Raw genomic sequence first — 5,358 nt, 5'->3', positions numbered from 1 at the left:
AAAAAAAGAGAAAAAAAAACAAAGGAAAGGTTTATCAGTATGCTTCTTTTCTCATATGACCCTCTGACTCGCAGAGAACACTACTCAGTCTCCAGTGGTCCAGAGTTGTTTCTCTCCATTACAAAGAATCACTAAATGGTTGAAGTTGGAAAGGACCACTGGAGGTTAACTTGTCCAACACCCCCTGCTCAAGCATGGCCACCTACAGCCAGCTACCTAGACAGCTTCTGAATGTCTTGAAGGATATAAACTCCACAACCTCTCTGGGCAACCTGTGCCAGTGCTCAGTCACCCTTGCAGTAAAAAAGTTTTTCCTGGTGTGGGAACCTATTGTGTTTCAGTGTGTTCCCATTGCCTCTTGTCCTGTTGCTGGGCACCACTGGAAAAAGTCTGGTTCCATCCTCTTTGCACCATCCCTTCAGGTATTTATATACATTGGTGAGATCCCCCTGACCCTGCTCTTCCCCAGGCTGAACAGTCCCAGCTTTTACTCTGGGCAAGCAGGTGATAGTACCTGATTGTGGTGCAAGACAGACCTCACAGGGTAAAGTAACATAAAGATTTTGCACCAGAAGGAAAATTTGTTTGGATGGTTTGAATCAAGTGACTAAACTGTAAAACAAAGAAAAACAAACAAAAACCCCCAAACCAAAACAAACAAACAAACAAACAAACAAAAACCCCAAACAAACAAACAAAACAAAACAAAAAAAAAAGGGGGGAAGAAGAAGTTGTTCAGCATGAGACTCAGGACAATATCTCTTTTTTTTTTTCTTCATGTTTACCATCTGTCCTTACCATAGTCTCCAGCCCCAGATTTTTCAGCCTGCCAGGTTGTTTTATAACTCCAATGGAGCAGATTGGATTCAGGGTTCCTGCCTGACAAACCAAAACTGCTGAAGCTGCTTTTCATTGACTCATTTTTTATACATCTCCCTTCCTACTTCCCACTCTTGTATTACTTCTTCAGAACAGAATGTCTTCCCATGGACTTCTTTTTCTTAAAAAAAAAAAAAAGATTTTGTGGTCTTTTGTATATTCCCTGTGAGAATGTAATTTGGAGAGCTATCTGGGCAATTAGTAATTAGAATCCACTGGAGCAGATAGGAGTTAGCAGAAAGCACATAGCTTTCATGAGCATGTGTGCATCCATATGACTGCATTTCTTGCATGAAAAAGCCATTATCATCTGTGGAGAGTCTCAACTAAGAGGAAGATATCTGGTTTTGTCCCTGAGAAATAAGCAATACATAAAACAATTCTCAGGTAACTAAGAGTGTTAGTTAGCTCTTGTAAACCTCCCTTTTTACTGCAGTGCACCTGATCTTCAAAAGGCTTTCAATGCTATTTGAATACTGCCATACTGCCAAAAGCATAAGAGAAAAGAGTGGTTCACACTCTCCTGTTTGTAGACATTAACTGCCTGTGTGTATTAAAATGTAACTACCAGTTGGTGCTTGGAGGGAGACAAGTATGTGGGTGTGTTTTTCTGTAACCTGAATGACCTCATGAAGGCTAGTAGCAGCCCATGGGCCAAAACTTGATCTAGAACCAGGATCTGGAGGTTCCACAATGTGGTAAATCATAGAGTCTGAATGGCAAGAGCAGATAAGAACTTGGTTAACCCAGATGAGCTTGTAGTGAAAGCCAGCAGCACAGATTTTGCATCTCACACAACATTGCATGGACTAATGTTACACAGAATTTGGGGTGGAAACAGTAATAATATATGCTAAATTCTAGAGTTGGTATAATATGTACTACTAAAAATAGGGTAATAAGTTAAAATTACAGAGGTGATTTAATATCAATGCTTTGCCTTGACAAAAAGGCCTATAGATTTATTTCTCTTAACACCTATTCACTTTCAGGTAATATCTACATCTCTGGCAAATGTTGTTGAGAATGGTGTTTCCTCTTAATGGGTGACTACTGGACTCAGGTTATGTATGTATGGTTGGAGGAGGCATGCATCGTACTAAGTACTCAAAAACCTAACCCTTCGTTACTCTATAATGTAGCAGTTTAATAGCTTTTTGCATTTTTGGTGTAATGTTAGAGGCTGTGCATTTGTCTGGGGATGCACAAACTTGTTACATGGTATTATTCTGCCCCATCCACATTAATTCAGCACCACTGAGGTTTTTCTGAAGAATTACTTGATTAGCTACTTCTGGCACATTAGGAAGGTGTGAAACTGAAATAGTGAGGTAAGGGAGGAAGACAGGCATTTTTTTGTGTACAGAACAGTCTGCTGCTGAGCCATCCACAGTAAAGGAAAACAAGTGAAGAATGTGGCTGAACCCTGTGGCAAAATCCCACCCAAACCAAGAATGAATGAAGAAAGAATACAGGATGAACTGCATTTATGGTTGGGATTGGAAAGAAGCATAATACTTCTTTAGATGAATAGTTCCAGTAATTTAAGAAAGTGTTGTGTTCTGAGTAGTAGTATTTCACATATCTTTGGGTGATAGTGATGGATGGATTTCTTAAAAGCTGGGAAAGAAGCAAGCTTTCATAAGTTAGCTACCTACGCATTGGGAAAGGAACCATTCAGGGGACATACTAAGATCTTTTCAGAAATGCGGGTTTTGCTTTATTTCACTCAGACTGACGGTCTGTAGCTGTTGCAGTGCAATGCTCTGGCACAGATCCAAGGCTTTCTTCTGTAGCTGTTACTGCTGTGATTAACAAGTGCACTACACTTAACAGCTAAGTGTAGGTCTACGTCTGAAATATCTTCCAAAATTAGATCTAAGAAAAGTCATCACCTTACAATCTTTAGATTATTTTAGAAGACCTGCTTCATCACTCAAGATTTCCCAAAGGACCAGAGTGAAAGCAAAAAAAATAGGATTATAAAACAACAGTCTTTCAATAAAATGAAAGCGGGAGTGCAACTGTCATTTTTCTTGAGAAACAGCAGCTTATTATTTTATCTGGCATAAGAAGGACAATTAATTGCTACTTTTCAAATATTTATGGTGGTGTTTTAATTCTGCACAAAGCTTAGACAGAACCATGACAAGTGCTTTGGAAACACTAATAGACTGAGTATTCAGTGGGATGGGGGGGGGGGGGTGTTTTATAGATACATTCATTTAATATATATATAAATTACACACATGTGGAGCTGTTATGCTTAGGAGTTCAGAGATGTGATTTATTAACTGAACATATCTTCTTTATCTTCTTGCCAGCTATCTGCTGTCTAACTTGTCTTTGCTGAAGTTTATTCCAGCACCCAAATCTTTGAGAAGCATCATTTTCTTCCTGAAATAGAGAAATCAGAATCTTGGGAGGTTTACTTGGGGTTTTTTTTCACCCTGCTCCTCTCTCCCCAAGTTATACCTGCCTGAAGCCTGCAGTGAACTAGAGTTGGTTTGCGTTCCCTAATAGGTTTTCTTATACCTAAAGAACATGTCAGCATAGTATCTACATCTAAACAATAAAAACTTTAATGCTAAATAAAAGTAAGCTAATGAAAAAAAGAGTTTCTCAGTTTACCATAAGGTCCCAAGGCTTGCTTCTAAGCATTAAAAGGTGCTACAATTATTGTTAGGTATTAAAAACCCAACAACCTATGATTGCACGGTCTTATGCAGTCTAAAGAACTTGTTAAACAGATCTAATAGGAGTGAAAAGTGAATACCCTAAATGAGAATACATTTAATTTACCCAATTGGCAATGAAATAAATAAGGTGAAGAACGTAGACTTTTAAAGCCTTTCCCAAAGCTTGAGTAATCATGATGTCATATTTTACACAGAGGGTATATTGAATTATCTTCTATTTTATCAGAACTCATCTGAGCTGGTTTCATTTTAGGGACACGATTTACTTATCCTGAACATCCTGTGACAAGACCTTCCCATCACACTATTATTTAAGTCATGGCAATAAATGGAATGGGACCAGACAGCTGGAAAAAGGTCTTCCATTTTTGGAAGCTTACCACTATACTGATATCTGGAGTTGTCAGAAGCAGACTGGAAACTGGATTTATAGCAGTCCTTAGGCATAGCCATATGCAGCTAAGATGCTAAAGAAGGAGGGCAGCAACACACATTTTGCTGCAATACAACAGAGATGGAAAAGCAGCACGCAGTGAGCAGGATGGATTTAATTTCTGACTTAACATACAGTCTCTAGTAGGCTTAACTAGAACATGCATCTTTCTGGTGAAGCTAACAGGCACCCGGTACTGTGTTAGTTGTTCCCTCTGAGGATGGGTGGAAATTTCAGCTGAGCAGGAAAACAGTTCTCTGCTTCACTAAGGTAGAATGCAACACTATAAAAAAGAGCTTCTTTGAGATCTACTATGCCTTCTTCAGGAGACCGTCCCCCACATACTCCACTTGATTGTGTTAATACCTTCACACCACCATCACATCACCTTCACAGCACTGGGAAAACATTAGCCAAAGAAGGATTCCAAAATCCCTTTTTAATTTAATCATTTTCTCACCCTCACTGTTGTGCCTCTGTACTCTTTCTGACCTCTAACCCCAGTTAGCATCACTTTGTAATTTCCTTTTTAAACAAAATGTTAATAAGCAGCCCTACTGCAATGTGTATAACAACAAAGAGAAGAAAAAACATGCACATATTGCCTCCTTCAGTTACTTGCTTGACAACAGCTGGAGAAGGAATCCCAAGAAAGTTTGTTTTCTTTAAATGTGTATCTGATGTTATCATCAGCACTTCACCCAAAGACCATACAAATCTTACCTGTGGAGCTTTCGGGTTTTTGTATTTGTGGCCTCTGTATACCTATTGTACTGACCATGGCAAGTTATTACCTACATAAATCCCAAAACCTTCTGTATTGCTTAAGCTGCAGGACAAAGCTTTATCTGTAAAGACAAAAATCATCACACATTACTTCTCTGTATTCTACAACTTGTAAATCACATGCATGAGGTCACAGGCCACCTTGGACTGGCCAGAGTGGAGGATACTAATAAGACTGCCAGTGTACACAACCTTTCAACTTATTAAAACGAGTTAAGTACAAGAGAAAAAATGAAAGGAAAAGAGTTGTCAGCTGCAAAAGGGATGTTTAATTACAATTCATAGTTATTTATAACACATTAAAATCTAGATATTCCAACTAAGATTAGCTTCCTCCTGCAACTGACATTGTAAGCCTTGCAAGGGACAAACTGTATGTACTGAGGTTAAAAACAGAAAATGCAAGATGGCGTGGGGAGATGAAGCACTACCACCAGGACTAAAACAAAACATACATAAGGAAAACATCTAAATACTGGACATTAATTACAAGCTGAAAAGAGCAGTAAAGAAAGAAAGAAAGGGGAAAGGAGCAGATATGACTGGTCCAACCTATGGAAA

General features: G+C 38.8%; 1 long non-coding RNA gene across 1 annotated transcript; it reads right to left on the bottom strand.

The window, feature by feature from the left end:
* Positions 1-3,145: 3,145 nt before the first annotated feature.
* On the bottom strand, positions 3,146-4,827 carry LOC138683786 (uncharacterized). Its single transcript, XR_011323224.1, has 2 exons — positions 4,735-4,827; positions 3,146-3,276 (listed from the first exon to the last, which is right to left on the bottom strand). It is a non-coding gene; the product is annotated as an uncharacterized lncRNA (long non-coding RNA).
* Between the last annotated feature and the right edge of the window lie 531 nt (positions 4,828-5,358).

The sequence above is a fragment of the Haliaeetus albicilla genome, chromosome Z, assembly GCF_947461875.1.
Source record: "Haliaeetus albicilla chromosome Z, bHalAlb1.1, whole genome shotgun sequence".
NCBI lineage: Eukaryota > Metazoa > Chordata > Aves > Accipitriformes > Accipitridae > Haliaeetus > Haliaeetus albicilla.
The sequence above is the reverse complement of the archived record's forward strand: the minus strand, read 5'-3'. Positions and strand labels throughout refer to the sequence as shown.